Below are 18664 nucleotides of genomic sequence, written 5' to 3' on the forward strand. Positions count from 1 at the left end.
GCAACAGATGAATTAGTAAGTTATTACAAAGGCTGTCCCGAATGAATAGAAAGAAAAATTACAACATCAAATTACAACACAAGATTAACCACTTTCTTCTTCACTCAACTCTGAGTTGGTGAACCTCACTAGGGAAGGCATGAAGGAGGTAGTAGGAATTGGATCCTCAGAGAGGGGTTTCCATGGTCCATCCTTTCTAATCTTCTTTAGAAGCTAAGCTAGAGAAATGTTGAAATCATCCTCTACCAAGCTAGTAGCACTTCATTTGCCCTTCTCTTTAAGGGTGGTATATCCATAAAAGATGCCCTCCTTTGACAAGGTAGCTTTTCCTTCTTTCAAAAAATCTTGAAACTGATCCTCCTTCAGCTTGAAGATTGATATTACTTGTAAGGAAATATTAGTGGCTATGATTCTCCTTAGAGACTCTATAAGGATACAATCAACCCCCTCAAAAATGTTATTATTCTTAGATTTCCAAATATACCAGAGCAAAATAGAAGAAAGAACAGACCAAAACACATTTAATTTCTTACTACCATAATAGATTTTACCATATATAACATTCAAAATAGAGAAATTAAAGCCCAAAAAAAACCCAAATAATTGCCAAACTCCATAACCAAATGGGCACTCAAAGAAGATATGAGTAATGGACTCAAGATGGGTACAAAGAGAGCAATGGTTGGGATCACCACCAGGTTTGGAGAAGGGTAGTTTATGAATAAGCAACTACCAAAGGAAGCAGGTAATCTTGGGTTCAATAGGTCTAGCCTAAAGTTTACTCAGGATCTTCTTCCATTTAGGCTGAGAAAATGAGAGATTCCAAACAACATTTAGGTGGTTAAGCACTACAGGTCTAGAAGAAAGCAAATCATAAACAACTTTAGCTTTGACTAGATGAAGAAGGGAGGAATCTAGCCACCTAATGCAAAAGTGGCAAGAGTCAACTGAGCAACAAGCTTTTCTAACACCAGAGGCTTCAAGAGCTTTATAAATCATAACGTAAGTTTTTCTATGGGAGTCCAATAAACTGAATCTCAATTTCAACTCTGCCCACTTCAACAATTTATTGTTTTCAGAAACATCTCTAAAAGTATTAATGCCCGCCTTGGACCAACATTTTTCTAAATAGCCCTGCACTAAGGCAAGTGGTTTGCCTTTGCTTTGAAGATTCCCCTAGATAGAACAAAAACCACACCAAATGTTGTCTTGTTTAGTCCTATTAATGGTTCCCAGAAGGGGTTTGATTTTACCCCAGCTTTTCCAAATAGCCTTAAAAACCATAGATCCTTCAACTATAGATTTGCAGTCAAGTGCAAGAAAATATAGAGCATCCCAATTATTCTAGAATTTGGCTCCATAGGGATGGGCATTGGTTAAATTATTTCTTACAAGAATCTTCCAGGGTTCCTCTCCAAGAGTGGCTTTAGCAATCTATTTTATTGCCAAAGCAATGCCTTACTTTCTTAGATCTTTAAGTCCAAGCCCCCCATGACCTTTCTTTTAGTGCACCATTCCCATTTAACAACATGGGCTTTAGAAGTTCCTTTACCATCCAACCAAAAAAAATCTCTAGTAATTTTTTGCAAGAATTCAAATTCATTAACATTAATTAACTAGGCAAAAGATAAATAAATAGAGTAAGAGGAGATAATCTTCTAACAGACCTGAATCCTACCAACCAAAGAAAGATACAACATTTTCCATTTGGTAATCTTTTTATTAATCTTCTCTTTAACCCAACACCACATATTGTTAATGTTCGGATTGACTGCAAAGGGGATACTGAGGTACCTAAAAATATGTTTGGGACCACCCCATATAATCCCAAATTTGGTGCACCACTAAGGTGGGTTGGGTTCCTAGCCCAAAATAATAGATTTGGCAATGGATATTTTTCTTCCTGAGGCTATGCAAAAGAGATCAATCTTAGCCATGAGATATTGCATATTATCTTTAGTGAGTTCAAATAGAATCAAAGTATCATTAGCAAATTGTACATTGGAAATTTCATCTCCATTAGGTAGGAGGAGCCCAAAAATCTTAGGTGAGATGGATTGATCTCCCACGAGATAGTGCAAGGTTTCAACAACAATTAGAAAGAGTGCATACATCATTTGTTGTGATGAAATATGTTGAAAGTGGTCATAGATGAACCTAGGGGTCCTAGGGCCCCTAGGGGACCCATTTTGATGCATTTAAACCAACCAAATGGGTAAAAATCATAATAATATAATATAATATAATATAATAATCATATATATTAATACTAGTAAAAATCATAATAATAATAATACTAACAATAATAATATATATTACTATATGATATTCAATAATAATAGTAAAAATTATAATAATATAATATAATAATCATATATAATAATCAAATTTGTTCACATAGCCCACACTTTTCAAATTTTGACTTCCCTCCAAAATTTGGGTATTCATTGCGGGTACTCGATATGGGGTCGGGTACTCAAAATATTGGCATATTGCTTTTTCAAAAATATTCTATAACTGTAGACTCAACAATCACATTTTTTGTGGGGATTTTTCACAGATTTGGAGAAAACTAAATTTTGGGGGCCCATATGATCGAAAAAGGTTCTATAATGTATGATTCATTATCAGATTATTTTTTCTAAATGGGGAGCAGTAGTCATCGAAAGCCTAAATACAAGAGGAAGGTATCAAATGAAGACATTGCAACATACAGGGAAAGGGACAAGGTAAATCATCGAAGGAAGAGACAATGTATGTTAAATGCGAGTCGAGTTGATGATGTATTCATTGAAGGTGAAATCATAGAGTTAGATACTGAATATGTGCACTTGGGAAATGAAAATATACCACTTGATAATGATAATGTTGGGATTGAAAATTTAGAGAATGAAATTTTACCAGGTCATAGTGTAAATTGCATGAATGAACATGTCAAAAATGATAATGCATAGGAACATTACATGTCTCCTAATTATAATCAACATGAAGGTTCTATAACACCAAAATGGATAATTGAAATTGATGAAATGATTATTACCTATTTGGAAGGGAAAAAATCAGAAAGAACCATTCAATTATGGGCTTCAAGACTATATAAGATGTTTTTCAACAATAAGATAGTGGTGGAGAAATTTCAACTTTTTATGCACTTATTAAAGATGCAAAAGATGAGACCTATGCTTTCCAAATCAAAAATTCATGCCAATAAAAAATTGGAAACAAATACCATAATTGTGAAGAATCTTTTCAATGCTCTCAATAGCATTGGGAAAAATAGTAGGGAGAAGGATAAGAGCACTACTTGAAGGGTTAGTACAACCTCTTTGGTAAGTCATCATTTGAGAAAGGGTAGATATATGAGACAAACTTGCATTGACTTGAACCTAAATCGTACTACTTTGAGAAGAGCACTTAGTAGATGAGAGAGAATTGATGCTCCTATTCAAAATGAAGTGGGAGACTTCCATGTTTTGATAAGAAGCTATCTGATGATGTTAAAGTTATATTAAAGTTGAGAATTGGCATCAGAGACTGCACATCACATCCTAAACATTATTTGGAGGTAAGTCAAACTATAGTGTTCAAAAAATTTAAAGAGAGCCATCCAAGATTGCATATATCATAAAAGGATTTTAAATCTTTGAAGCCATTTTATTGTGTGCCACTTAAAATTCAAAATACATGTTGTAATTCAAAATACATGTTGCAAATATCATGTCATGTTTTCTATGCACCATGAACTATTACACTCCATCTGTTCTACTTTACAAAGAAAAAAAATGTTGGAGAATTTTGGTGCTAGTGGTCTCCCAAAATCATCAAGAGACTTGCTAGATCAATTTTTATGTCATATATTTGATGGTTGTTTCTTTTGTAGAAATGCTTGTTTAAATGAGAAGTGTTCAGATTGTGGTGGCTTATCCAAGTTTGACACATGTTTCCATGAGGGGTGCAAACAAGATCTTGGTTAGATAGTAGTAAAAAAATTGGTATATGAAACGGTGAAATACACATTGAAGAGTGGGGGTGAGGGCTTTAGATGTGAATTGGTTACAAAAGAAATCAATATTGCTAGTTTTATTTCAGATTTCAAGACAAATCTTTTCTACAAGTATGCAAGACATAGTCATAAGTTTCAGCGGTTGGATCAACAATTTAGAATGTGTAAGGAGACTTTTTCCATTAGCACTATTATATGAGTTGTTGACTTTTTTGAGAACTACACATTGCAGCCTCAAAATGAGACATAATCTTAGTATTACAATTGCATTCAAATTGCTATTTTTGTCCACATAACATATAGACATGCCCCTGATAGTGTGAAAGATAATTGGAAGATTATTTGAGAGTACCATTTTATATGAGTGATGATAGATCTCACTCTCACAAGTTTGTGAGACATTGTTTTGAGAATTATTTTGATTTCTTATTAGAGCATGCAATTGCTATGGATAGACATATCATTTTGTCAGATAATTGTACAAGTCAATTCAAGAATGCTTGCATGTTTTATTGGTTGTGTAGGATGCACATAGAGAGGGGGGTGCCTCATATTTGGAGCTTTTTTGAGTTTGGCCATGGGAAAGGGGAACATGATGGAGCAAGGGCATGTGTGAAGAGAGCTCTAGTTAAGGAGAAATTGAAGATTTTAGGAGTAGAGCTTCTTAACACTCGTAGAATTATTGATTGGTTTAGTTCAACATTATCATAGTGGGGGACTCTTGTTTCAGTAGTACGCAAGTTCTTTTGGTTGGTTGAGGAAGGGTACATAGGTGATAGATTAGATTGTGCTATAGTAAGAGACTCATAAAAAATGCATTCATTTTAGAGCTTTGATTCTAGTACATGGACCATTCGGACATGACAGTTAGCATGCTTTTGTCCTAGTTGTTTTTAGTGTGATTGGCATCACTGTTAGTTGAGTGAGTGGGTAGACACATGGGCTCCACAATATCTTACTCCATTTTCTGATGCAGAGCCACACCTTGGAAAACTCAGGAGGAATCAGTCACTCAACTGAGTTGCTTCAAGGGGCATCTACATCAATCAGCCGGGATCGAACTCGAACCAAACTCAAGATTGGATTAATCAGAATATATAAATCTCCATAGTTTATCTTCACCTGCACACCAAGATTTTTAACCCGGAATGTCCTCAAAGAAAATATATTTGCACTTTGACAAGAGAGACCAAGATCGAATTGCTGCCAAACTCCATAGTCGATTATCTATATCCTTTCTAAGGCAAAAATTGAAACTTTCTCTATTACCCAAATTCGAATGCCTCTCTTACATAGCCAACCGGCTTATTTAAAACTGACTCTCCTTTTCTAATAAAAGGATGAAAAACATTTTTTCATCTTCTATCCAAGAAAAGGATAAGAATTCAAAACTGCCTACTACCTATTATTGGAATCTGACAATCATGCAGTAGGCCACATTTTAAATATCCACTTTTTTTTTTGTCTTCTATCCAAGAAAAGGATAAGAATCTGAAACTGCCTACTACCTATTATTGAAATCTGACAAACATTATCTAAAAAGTATTCTAATTTAAAAAATCTATACCTAGTCCTAGGTGGCTATATCTGGAGAGCTCATCGAACTGCTACTCTAGGTATGCCACCACATGTAGGACGTTTATTGAAAACATTAAATTTAAATATTGAAAACATAAAACATTTCTTATTTTATTTCCCACTTTGCTACTGCAGCATTTTCTATCATGCCATCTATCATAAATGATGACATTGAAAGTTCACTTGAGCATAACCATCTATCAGATCTTCTTCAGCCAAGACATGTCTTTGCATTGGTTACACCATAGGGGAATCATGAGAAATTAGATTATTTGTTAGCACGTTGTGTAAGAGGTAAACAAAATATTTCACAACTAATCACATATGATGATGGATTCACATATCCTACTAGTTCAGTGGTTGTTGCTGGAACATGACTATGGACATACATGCTTAGAAGGAATGGAATTCCTACATTCAAAGATTATCAGAAGAACAAAACAATTCTCATATATTCACATCTTATTATAGAAAAAAATGTGAAGTTGTTGAAGCATCAAGGAAGAACAAAAGTAAAAGAACTTTTTACTATAACTAATGCTGATCATGAAGCTCTATTGGAGACCATAAAATAGAGAGAGGACCCTATTTGAACACTCGACTAGGTATATTTACTTCTTATGTTATTTTGTTCATAATGATTTGGTGAATTGATGATTATCTTGTTTAATAAAGTAAGTTAATAATTTTTTTATGATATTGGAATGTAGTTACATCATGAAGAGTAGCCATGCATGAAGATAAAAAACTAAATTAGGAGCAAAATGAAGAAAAATCTATTCAATTTTTGACACTACGATTTTTGTTAGTTGTGTATTGATATAATAATGATGAAACACTTGAGATATTGTAAATATGAACTAGTTTATTTAATGTAAGAAACAAAGATGATTTTACTTAATGCAATTTATGTGGCGGGACCAAGAAAATGATGATTTTAATACATACTGACACCAAACTTGCACTGTGTCCAATGCCAAAAACTTTCAAGAGAGGTAAAAGATAATTTTTTTACTTAATACTAACCCTAATGATAGCCTTGTTTCAGCCATGGTGCACCTCCATTGTTCACGGCCACCCTATATCGAAAAATCTCAATGGTGTTCTAAGTGCATTTCGAGGATGATCTTCCAAGGGTCATAACTTAGAGCTCGTGAGGGCTATCAATGAAATGTCAAATGCTACAGGATAGTCATGCAACGACTTACAATAACCTATCTAATTTTTGAGAGATCACATTTTTTTTGAATTTGGCATAATGATCTCGCTTGATGCCAAAACTCGCACTGTGCCTCAGTTCATAGGTGCATCATAGCATAACTTTGAAACCTCTGATCATACCATCAAATTTTCAGTGAAATTAGCTTTGGATGGGTGGGTAAACCCTACTAACACCCTTGTTCTAGCCACAAAGAGCCTCCATCATTCAAAGCCACATTGTACCAAAGAGTCTCCAAGGTGCTCTAAGTGTATCTTAAGGTTGATCTTTTGAGGGTCGTAACTTAGAGCTTGTAGGGATATCGATGAAATGTGTAATGCCCTGCTAAGAGATCCAAAATAATTAACCTAAAATTTTTACTAAGTTTTCTAAACATTTTTTTTAAAACAAGAAAGTATAACGTACACATCAAACACATAGTAGTGGAAGCAATAGCATGTAATCATCAACAAACATACATAACAAATTACATTCCTTAAGGATCCCAAAAAATTGAGTCACATTTAAATTTAATTAATTCTAAGTCTAACAACTACCACATCCACAACATCCACATGAAAGAATAATTATAAAGTCCAATGTCCTTTTAATATACATTTGTTCTAAAAGCCTCTTAGCAAATGAAATCCAAAATGCTCAATCATCCACTGTAATTGTCATAGGGTATGAAAGGCTTAAGAGAATATACATATATAAAAATAAAGATAAATTACCCTCATTGAATACATGATACAAGTGCAATAAAGTAAATGAAACTAATAACATACATGATACATCTATCCATCATAAAGGTATAACATCATAAAACAAAACTAACTAAATGCATGGTTCCTCCCAACCATCAATAGCATCATTAGACCATCATGGGCCCTAGCCATCCCCCATGCGTAAAATCCCAATCTACCAAATAGATCATCGGTACTATAGTAATAAGGATGTCACACCTAAAACCTGCTACAACATATGCATAAAGAAATCTAACATGCAAGAATAAAGCATAAATATACAACATCATCAAAACATGATAAGAAAACATCGCAAGAAGCTCCAGCCACGGTAGCAATGGACGGATCTAAAATGGTAAGAGTAAAAAGCACTACGACTCGATCGCATGGAACCTAAATGGTCCACTCCCACCACATTGACGAGATAGTCTCAACTCCCAAATAGGATATCAAATCAAAAAACACAAATACTCTCTAAGTCCAAGAAATCCTAAAAGTATACTAACCCAAAGGTTCCAACCCATAGATCGACATCTAGACCCAGAGGCACAACAAAGACATGTATGAATCTACTATATAAGTAGGCAAGTGTCATCGCATGAATCACATTCGGAGTTACCTGAGGAATCCCTTAGGAATCTTGGGTCCCTAGTGATCCCTGTGGCCACTAGTATCCTCTCATACTAATGAGGCATACTATGGAATGCAAGGTCATAATCAAGCATTCTCTCTACTCCCATCTTAGTCTATACTAGCACTCGAGGCATGGGTGATAACATACAACTAATCTTGTTAGGTTCATTTTACTCTCATTTAGTGTAAATGTTATCACTTATTAAAACAACTTACAATGAGTTACCCTGGCAGCCACTTAGGGCCCCATCCCCCATTGCAAGCCACTTCCCGACACTACATATAGATAACATATCCTAGGCTCATGAAATCAAAAATCAAAGAATCATAATAAAATCACCTCAGTCCTATACAAGCGACTAAAAACATCAAAAGATAAGCCACAATTATCACATCAGTTCTCCACAAGCAACTGGAAAGCATCAAATAATAGTCATAATTATCACAACAGTTCTCTATCAGCAAGTGAAGGCATCAATGATAAAACACAATATCCAACGGTTCTCCAACAAGTAATCGGAAAGTACCTCAAAGTAATACTAATCGAAAACTCCAAAATGGTCAAGTCAAACATGTCACAACATGACATTATCAAGAATGAATTATCCAAAACATCTCAATCCTCTCAAAGTGACTGCAAGGCAAATCAAATATAACTAATCGATGACTCAAAAATGGTTAAGTTAGGTATCTCATATACATACACCTCAGCTTTACACAAGGAAACTAGAAAGCAATAACAAACAATAAATACATCCATCATAGAGCATACTTTCACATTACCTTGGTTGGTTTGAAAAGATCAAGAACAAATCATCATAACCTCACATTCACAAACCCCCGAGCCTCTGGTAACGACCTAGGATTCGTCAAGCTAATACAACACCCAACACCCCAACGCATATATAGAACATGGAAAACATCATAGTGTCATAGTTGAGTTTAATCTTAGAAAACTCACTGTTGAATTAAAAGTAAGGTTTCAGTTTGCACCTTCAATATACTTTTCAAGCATATGAGATTCTCAATTTTCTCTACATATGACCCATCCATTTATTCAAATCAAAAGGTAAATAATAAATAATACCTACTGATCTTCAAGAAATAATCTATAACCATTATTAAAATTTAGTATTAAATAAATTTAATACTTATTTGGTCATCTTCATTATTAATTAATTCTAATTAAATTATATTTAATTAATATTTACAATATTCATATCACTTCTAAATTTATGATATTAATTTAAATTATTATTAATAATTCATCAACATTTAATAAATTAAAACTGATTAATACAAATTAAATAATGTTTTCATGTTTATTAAATATCATGTATTAATAATCAATAATATATATTATTAAATCTAACTATTATCTAAACTTAATAATATTGAAACTTTATAATAAAACAATTTTTTAAAGAAAGCAATTTCAAATCGTTGTGCTATTGTCGCAATAATAAAAAGCCGATGGCTTAGATCGCCGTGTGGCCTCCTTAAAAGGGGTGTCGGCCACTAATGCCTGCACTGCGTTTAACACAATACCCTCATGCATGGAATCCGCCAACCAAACAGATACGTGGGGGAGTGGGTCAAAACCCTCCCCACTTGTATATTTTATATATTTAAAAAACAATAATTTATTGTTATTTAATTTAATTTGATTCAAAGCAATACCCCTGGTTTAAAACCTAATACCTATATACACATTTAGTATTTATTTTTTAAAAATATTTAAATTTATTTAAATTGTATAAAATGAATTCCAATATATATATATATTCTTTCTATTTAATTTAAACTTATTTAAATTTATTTAAAATTTATAAAATTAATTTCAAACTATATATATATATATATATTTTAAATTTAAATAATTGTCATATTAATCTGATAGGAAAATTACAAATATCCACTTAAATTTCAAATCTAGAATTTCCAATTTCAAATTCAATTTTCTTCCTAAAATATCTGATAAGAAGATTCGATTAACAATCAATTTCCAAATAAATTTCCTTTTTAAAACTCAAACCCTCCCCGTTTAAAACTAATTTCTATAACTTAGAAAAAGAGGGTTTTCTAATTACTTTTCCAATCTCTACACATGTAGAAGACATTAACTAATATTTAACAATTTACAATATTGAAATGTTTAAGTATTCATCACAGAGAATTTCAAATTCACAATCCACGAGCATGAAGAAGGTAGAACTATTTAAATAGCCTAATTAATTGTGTGATTCAAAACATGGGAACCTACCTAGTTCTGATGCTAAAATTGCAGCACCTAGAAGATTTGCGGAAGAATTCACTTCTATCCAAGAACTTCTTTCTAATAGTCTTTCCCAAAATTTCCCTTTCCAAATTTTTCTCCCCAAATTCGTCTCCAAATTCCTGTACCTCAAAAATGAATCCTCTAATTGTGATAAAGAGTTCTCTCCTTAAATCAAGGTACTGATTGTGCGTTCAACCTAGAGAACTCCTTGCTCACAATCCTTAACTCCATATTAACTTTTTATTAATCTTTGCTTTATCTTTATAAGCACGTTAAATGAATTTTTAAATAACTTTATTTAATTTTAACTTGACTTCTATTTTTAATTAATTTATTACTTTAATCTCATGTGCACTTTATGAAATTAAAATAACATTATTATCTTCACTTATTTTATCTTTTTAATTAATTTCTTTTATTTTAAAGTCATGCACGCATCATGCAATCTAAAATCTTTTATTAAATAATTATATTTTCACTTTTTAAATTATTTTAGAAACTTAATTGATAAAATATTTATTAACTTAACTAATAATATTATTTAGCATTTATTTAAAAATGAACTCTAAATATATTATTATTAAATTAAATAAATATTATCACGTTCTAAATTTATCATTAAACTTTTATCTCCAAATTTAATTCTTTTTATTTAATTAATTTTTTAATTAATTAAATATAATTAAATATTAAAATGTCATAATAATTTCTCATTAATTTAAATCATTAATTAATCTTTTAATTAGACTTAATTAATAGAAAATACGCCAAAGAGTCATAAAGACAACATACGAAAACCCATCATAGCAAAACACATACTAAATCAAACAAAGGGTTATAATCATTAATTAACGTCATTCAATGTATTCAGAGGGTACTCAACTTAGATACTTGTCCTAATTGTCAATTAGGACGAATGTCTTAAAGGGTTGGGATTTGGACTTAAGAATTTATCTCCTCTCTCTTACAATTGAGATAATGCGATAGGGTACGCTCATCTTGGCAATTCAGAGAAGTCGATACCTGCTACCTGCAACCTGCATAAAATCGACACATGTATAGACATAATATTCTAAGCTAAACAAGAAATGGCAAGACGTGGTGCATCGTGTAGATCTTGACAAGTAGGTGACTACGACTCTATTCCTTAACCACATCAAAAATGTCATACATAAAGAAAACAAACACGCACACCATACACATGCAAGTATGGGGTAAGTATTCATAAGAAAATACGTACAATAACCATCTAACTAATTATCATCAATAATTACAAATACTATGATAATCATCATACATACATGAAGTATAGAGTATCAAGTAATCTCATCATATAATCAACTGAATTTAAAACAATATCTGATAATCTGAAAGTAATGCTACTAAACATCAAGCATAAAATGGGTCTAAAAGAGAACAACAATGATAACAGAAATGCGAACTAGGGGCAGGCACTACATCCACCCACCCTTGACTTAGGCTTACTCCTAGAAGCCTAGAAGGATGGTAAAGTTAAGAACTCATTGTGTGGGTCCCATTGAACCCTTCCCTCCTATATGAGGATATGGCTCTGCTAAGAACACTACAACATAGTTAGAGCAATATGATTATGGTTTAATAATAAATCGAAAACCATATTGATCAGACATTCATTTTAACAAATACTAAAATAGATTCCCTAAAATGTTCTAAACAAGGATCAACATCTCAAATTCATTGGAAAATATACAAGTTATGATGTATAGATAAAAGATACATGTTTTGAAAACAATAAGTTTAGTTTTAAGTTTTGCCTATGTTTAGGGTTACGCATAATTTCACTTTGAAGTCTAAGTGTTGAATTATGAAAAATATACAACTAAAAGTTTAAGTTCTCTTTCAATTCAACTATTTCAAGTTTTAGTTTGAAAGAGATACACATAATAGTTTAATGTTTTTCATTCTTGTTCAAGTAGTTAAACTAGTGGCGTTCCAATATACCCAGAGCTGGACCAATGTAGAAAATCAAGCTTTGATACCAGATGTAATGCCCCGCCAAGGGATCCAAAAGAATTAACCTAAAATTTTTACTAAGTTTGCTAAACATTTTTTTAAAAAAAAACAAGAAAGTATAACGTACACATCAAACACATAGTAGCGGAAGCAATAGCATGTAATCATCAACAAACATACATAACATGTTGCATTCCTTAAGGATCCCAAGACGTTGAGACACATTTAAATTTAATTAATTCTAAGTCTAACAACTACCACATCCACAACATCCTCATGAAAGAATAATTATAAAGTCCAATTTCCTTTTAATATACATTTGTTCTGAATGCCTGTTAGCAAATGAAATCTGGAATGCTCAATCATCCACTGTACATGTCATAGGGTATGAAAGGGTTAAAAGAATATACATATGTAAAAATAAAGATACGTTACCCTCATTGAATCCATGATACAAGTGCAATAAAGTAAATGAAACTAATAACATACATAATACATCAATCCATCATAAAGATATAACATCATAAAACACAACTAACTAAATGTGTGGTTCCTCCCAACCATCAATAGCATCATTAGACCATCATGGGCCCTAGCCATCCCCCACGCATAACATCTCAAGCTACTGAAGAGATCATGGGTACTATAGTAATAAGGATGTTACACCTAAAACATGCTACAACATATGCATAAAGAAATCTAACATGAAAGAATAAAGCATAAATATACAACATCATCAAAACATGATAAGCAAACATCCCAAGAAGTTCTAGCCATGGTAGCAATGCACAGATCTCAAATGGTAAGAGTAAATAGCACTACCACTCGACCGTGTGGAACCTAAATGGTCCACTCCCACTGCGCTAAGGAGATAGTCTCAAGGCCCAAATAGGATATCAAATCACAAAAATCAAATACTCTCTAAGTCTAGGAAATCCTAAAAGTATACTAACTCAAAGGTTCCAACACATAGATCAACATCTAGACCCAGAGGCACAACAAAGACACATATGAATCTATGATATAAGTGGGCAAGTGTCATCGCACAAATCATGTTTGGAGTTACCCGAGCAATCCCTTGGGAATCTCGAGTCCCTAGTGATCCCTGCAGCCACTAGTATCCTCTCATACTGATGAGGCATACTATGGAATGCAAGGTCATAACCAAGCATTCTCTCTACTCCCATCCTAGTCTATACTAGCACTCGAGGCATGGGTGAGAACATACAATTAATCTTGTTAGGTTCATTTTACTCTCATTTAGTGTTAATTTTATCACTTATTAAAACAACTTACAATGAGTTACCCTAGTAGCCACTTAGGGCCTTGGCCCCCATTGCAAGCCACTTCCTGACACTAAATATAGATAACCTACCCTAGGCTCATGAAATCAAAAATCAAAGAATCATAATAAAATCACCACAGTCCTATACAAGCGATTGAAAACATCAAAAGATCAGCCACAATAATCACATCAGTTCTCCATGAACAACTAGAAAGCATCAAATAATAGTCATAATGATCGCAATAGTTCTCTATCACCAACTAAAGGCATCAATGATAAAAGACAATATCCAATGGTTCTCCAACGAGAAATCGAAAAGTACCTCAAAGTAATTCTGATCAAAAACTCCAAAATGGTCAAGTCAAACATGTCACAACATGACATCATCAAGAACAAATTATCCAAAACATCCCAGTCCTCTCAAAGCGACTGGAAGGAAAATCAAATATAACTGATCGATGACTCAAAAATGGTTAAGTCAGGTATCTCATATACCTACACCTCAACTTCACACAAGGAAACTGGAAAGCAATAACAAATAGTAAATACATCCATCATAGAGCATACTATCACATTACCTTGGTGGGTTTGAAAGGATCGAGAAAAAATCATAGTGACACAGTTGAGTTTAATCTTAGAAAACACATTGTTGAATTAAAATTAAGGTTTCAGTTTGCGCCTTCAATATACTTTTCAAGCATATGAGATTCCCAATTTTCTCTACATATGACCCATGCATTTATTTAAATCAAAAGATAAATAATAAATAATACCCGCTGATCTTCAAGAAATAATCTATAACCATTATTAAAATTTAGTATTAAATAAATTTAATACTTATTTGATCATTTTCATTATTAATTAATTCTAATTAAATTATATTAAATTAATATTTACAATATTCACATCACTTCTAAATTTATGAAATTAACTTAAATTATTATTAATAATTCATTAACATTTAATAAATTAAAATTGATTAATACAAATTAAATAATGTTTTCATTTTTGTTAAATAACATGTATTAATACTCAATAATATATATAATTAAATTTAACTAATATCTAAACTTAATAATATTGAAACTTTATAATAAAACAAATTTAAAAAAAAAAGCGATTTCAAATCACTGTGCTGCTATCGCAATAAGAAAAAGCCGATGGCTTATATTGTCGTGCGGCCTACTTGAAAGGGGCGCTAGCCATTAATGCCTACATTGCGTTTAACATAGTACCCGCATGCATGGAATCCACCAACCAAACCGGTACGTGGGTGGGTCAAACCCATCCCCACTTGTATATTTTATATATATTTTAAAAAAAAGTTATTGTTATTTTATTTAATTTGATTCAAAGCAACACCCCTGTTTTAAAACCCAATATCTATATATGCATTTAGTATTATATGTATTTTTTTTAAAATTTAAATTTATTTAAATTGTGTAAAATTAATTCTAATATATATATATTCTTTCTATTTAATTTAAACTTATTTAAATTTGTTTAAAATTTATAAAATTAATTTCAAGCTATATATATATATATATAATAAATTTAAATAATTGTCATATTAATCTGATAGGAAAATTACAAATATCCACGTAAATTTCAAATCTAGAATTTCCAATTTCCAATTCAATTTTCTTCCCAAAATAAGAAGATTCGATTAACAATCAATTTCTAAATAAATTTCATTTTAAAAGCTCAAACTCTCCCCGTTTAAAACTAATTTCTTTAACTTAGAAAAAGAGGGTTTTCTAATTACTTTTCCAATCTCTACACATGCAAAAGAAATTAGCTAATATTTAAAAATTTAAAATATTGAAATGTTTAAGTATTCATCACAGAGAAATTAGAATTCACAATCCATGTGCACGAAGAATACATAATTATTTAAATAGTGTAATTAACTGTGCGATTCAAAACATAGGAACCTACCTTGTTCTGATGCTAAAATTGCAACACCAAGAAGATTTGCAAGAGAATGCACTTCTATCCAAGAACTTCTTTCTAACATTCTTTCGCAAAATTTCCCTTTCCAAAATTTGCTCCCCAAATTCATCTCCACATTCCTGTCCCTCAAAAATGAACCCTCTAATTGTGATAAAGAGTTCTCTGCTTAAATCAGGGTATTGATTGTGCATTCACCCTAGAGAGCTCCTTGCTCACAACCCTTAACTCCATATTAACTTTTTAATAATCTTTGCTTTATCTTTTTAAGCACGTTAAATGAATTTTTAAATAACTTTATTTAATTTTAATTTGACTTCTGGGCATATGCACCGAGTTGTGGTGCCAAAAAGATGACAAGATTTTTTTTTTTTTTTTTTTTTTTTCTAATTTTCAATAGCGCGTACGCACTATTTTGATATCAAAAAAGTTATATGATGGGCTGCAGACCCACGGCCCATCATTTTCATTTTGCTTTTTGGCTCTCCAATAGCATGTACGCAGGTTTGATAGCAAAAATTCACCACCATTTGCCAAAATGCCTCCTCACCGACGAAATCCAAGACAACGAGCACACCGACGACGACGAGGTAAGTGATATAAACTTAACTTTGCATTGTTTAATATGTTTTCGATATTGTTTTATTTGTTTTTGATATTCTTTTGTAGGGTTTTTACAAATTTCATTTAGATTTATTTATTTAGTTGGATTTCAATTGATTTTTTATCAAGAAATGTCCATAATCAACTGGAAAATCCACAAAACCCTCAAGAACCTCAAAATCAAAACCCTCCTCAAGAAGAACAACAAATTCCACAACCTGAACCAATTGCAAGACCTCCGCCAGGCACACAAGAAAATATAAGAAATGAAATACAAAGAGGCAAAACTGAATTAGACAGACTCATTGCTCGGTTGAAAGAATTCAGACAAACCAATCCAATGAGGGATCAATTGGCATTATCCCTCGAATCCATTGACACTTAGATAGCCTCAGTTAGTGGTCAGTTAGATATTTGGCGGGCTAAGAGGGATGAACAAAAAAGATTTTATGCAAATAAATTGTCATATGAAGATGTTAAAAAAAAAGAAATATCAAAAGGTAGTATATGTGCATTATTTAGAAAACCCGGTGAGCCAAATACTGTTAGAGAGGGTACTAAACGGTTCTCCATCCATTGGTGTATACAGGATGCTATTAGAAATAATTTTTGGGATAGATGGTGGATGGTTTTTGATGCCCCTCCTTGCAACAATCACGAGGTCCCCATGTATTTTTTGAAGAAATTATATTGTGAGTTTGTCCTTTGGGAGATCCCCAATTATTTTGATATGTTAGACTCGTAGGGTAGAGGTGAGGGGTCATCATTTGAGAGGCCAAGAGCACATCGTGACCCTAATGTAGTTAGGGCACTTGTAGTCCATCCACAGCACAAGCATGTGATTATTCCTTCAGTTGTGAAGGAACATGTAGAGGCCAGCACTCTAGGGACCATTAATGCTTTGATGCAGACCCTCATCCATTCCATGAGCCCATTAGTTGAGGGGGAGCCTTCTATGCATCGTGGTCACATGTGCACTTCATGCGGATCCCTATGCACATTTCGCACTCATGTCGGAGATGCTGTGGATGATGGGCTTGTCACCGATGAGTTCTTGAATGAGACATTTGGCATTGACACATAGGTAAATTACTAATTTGATCACATTTCATATGTATAGTGAATGATTAATAAATTAGCATTTATTAACATTGTTCAAAATTTAGGGTCAAAGTGTTGCTGGGCCTAGCAACGATCCTCTAGGCCCATTTTTTGTCCCTTCGACGAGTCCTAAGGTATGTATCAATTTAATCATTTCAATTAATACATATATTTATTACGTAATCATATTAAGGATTGACAAAAAAAATTATGCATGTGCATCAGTTCTCCACAGGACCCTCAACCTTTACCACAGACACAAAGCAAAGACATCATATGAGCTTCACACAGGTACAGTTGTTTCATGTTAATTTAATTCATTTGATTATATTTATTCCATGTTTCATGTTAGATATAACGTGTATTGTATGACATGCAGCTTATGATGTCAGACACAACTCCTCATTTGCGACAGTCTGTTGATAGTGGAGTGGCCGCAACTGTGGCTAGCTCACAACCACTGATGGAGGTATGAAAGAATTTTCTTCATTTTAGTTATTGTTTATAATAGTTAATCTCAAAATTTCTAATGTTATTTATAAGTGATTATATTTATTGAATTGTTGTAGGGTCTTGTCACACCTGATTGTCCATGAGCATTTGAGGTGGACTTACAGAGTGACTATTTGTTGGCGGTAAGAAAATAATTAATTTTGTGTGTACATATATTTTATTTCAACTTATAATAAATATTGATTCATATCTACTTTCTTTGTATCAGTTGGACTTGGAGAAGAGCCTCAACAAGAGGTCAAGTGAGCATGTCAAGAGGGCCCCATTATCTCCACTGTCTCCCTCCACACAACGACAAAGGATGTTGAGAGACTTGTTTCCTTCCCCTCATGGGAAGGAAAAGATGTAGTTGAGATATTCGATATATATATATATATATATATATATATATATATATATATATATATATATATATATATATATATATATATATATATATATATATATATATATATAGAGAGAGAGAGAGAGAGAGAGAGAGAGAGAGAGAGAGAGAGACTTGTTTCCTTCCCCATGTATATATATAGGAATTAGAGAGACATATTTGACATACATTTGATGTATGACATTTATTTGATGTATGACATTATTGGTTAATATATGATATGTTTGTTCATATACGATATTATTGGTTATCATAATATATTATGTGTTTGTTAATGTATATTACATTATTGGTTATCATTTTATATTATATGTTTGTTCATGTATGACGTTAAATTAGATATGTTCGTGTATGTGCATGTATGAAATTAAATTCAATTGCTAGAGAGTTGCCATTATG

The sequence above is a fragment of the Cupressus sempervirens genome, chromosome 8 (assembly GCF_028749045.1).
Source record: "Cupressus sempervirens isolate cs-2001-9-10 chromosome 8, ASM2874904v1, whole genome shotgun sequence".
Taxonomy (NCBI): Eukaryota; Viridiplantae; Streptophyta; class Pinopsida; order Cupressales; family Cupressaceae; genus Cupressus; species Cupressus sempervirens.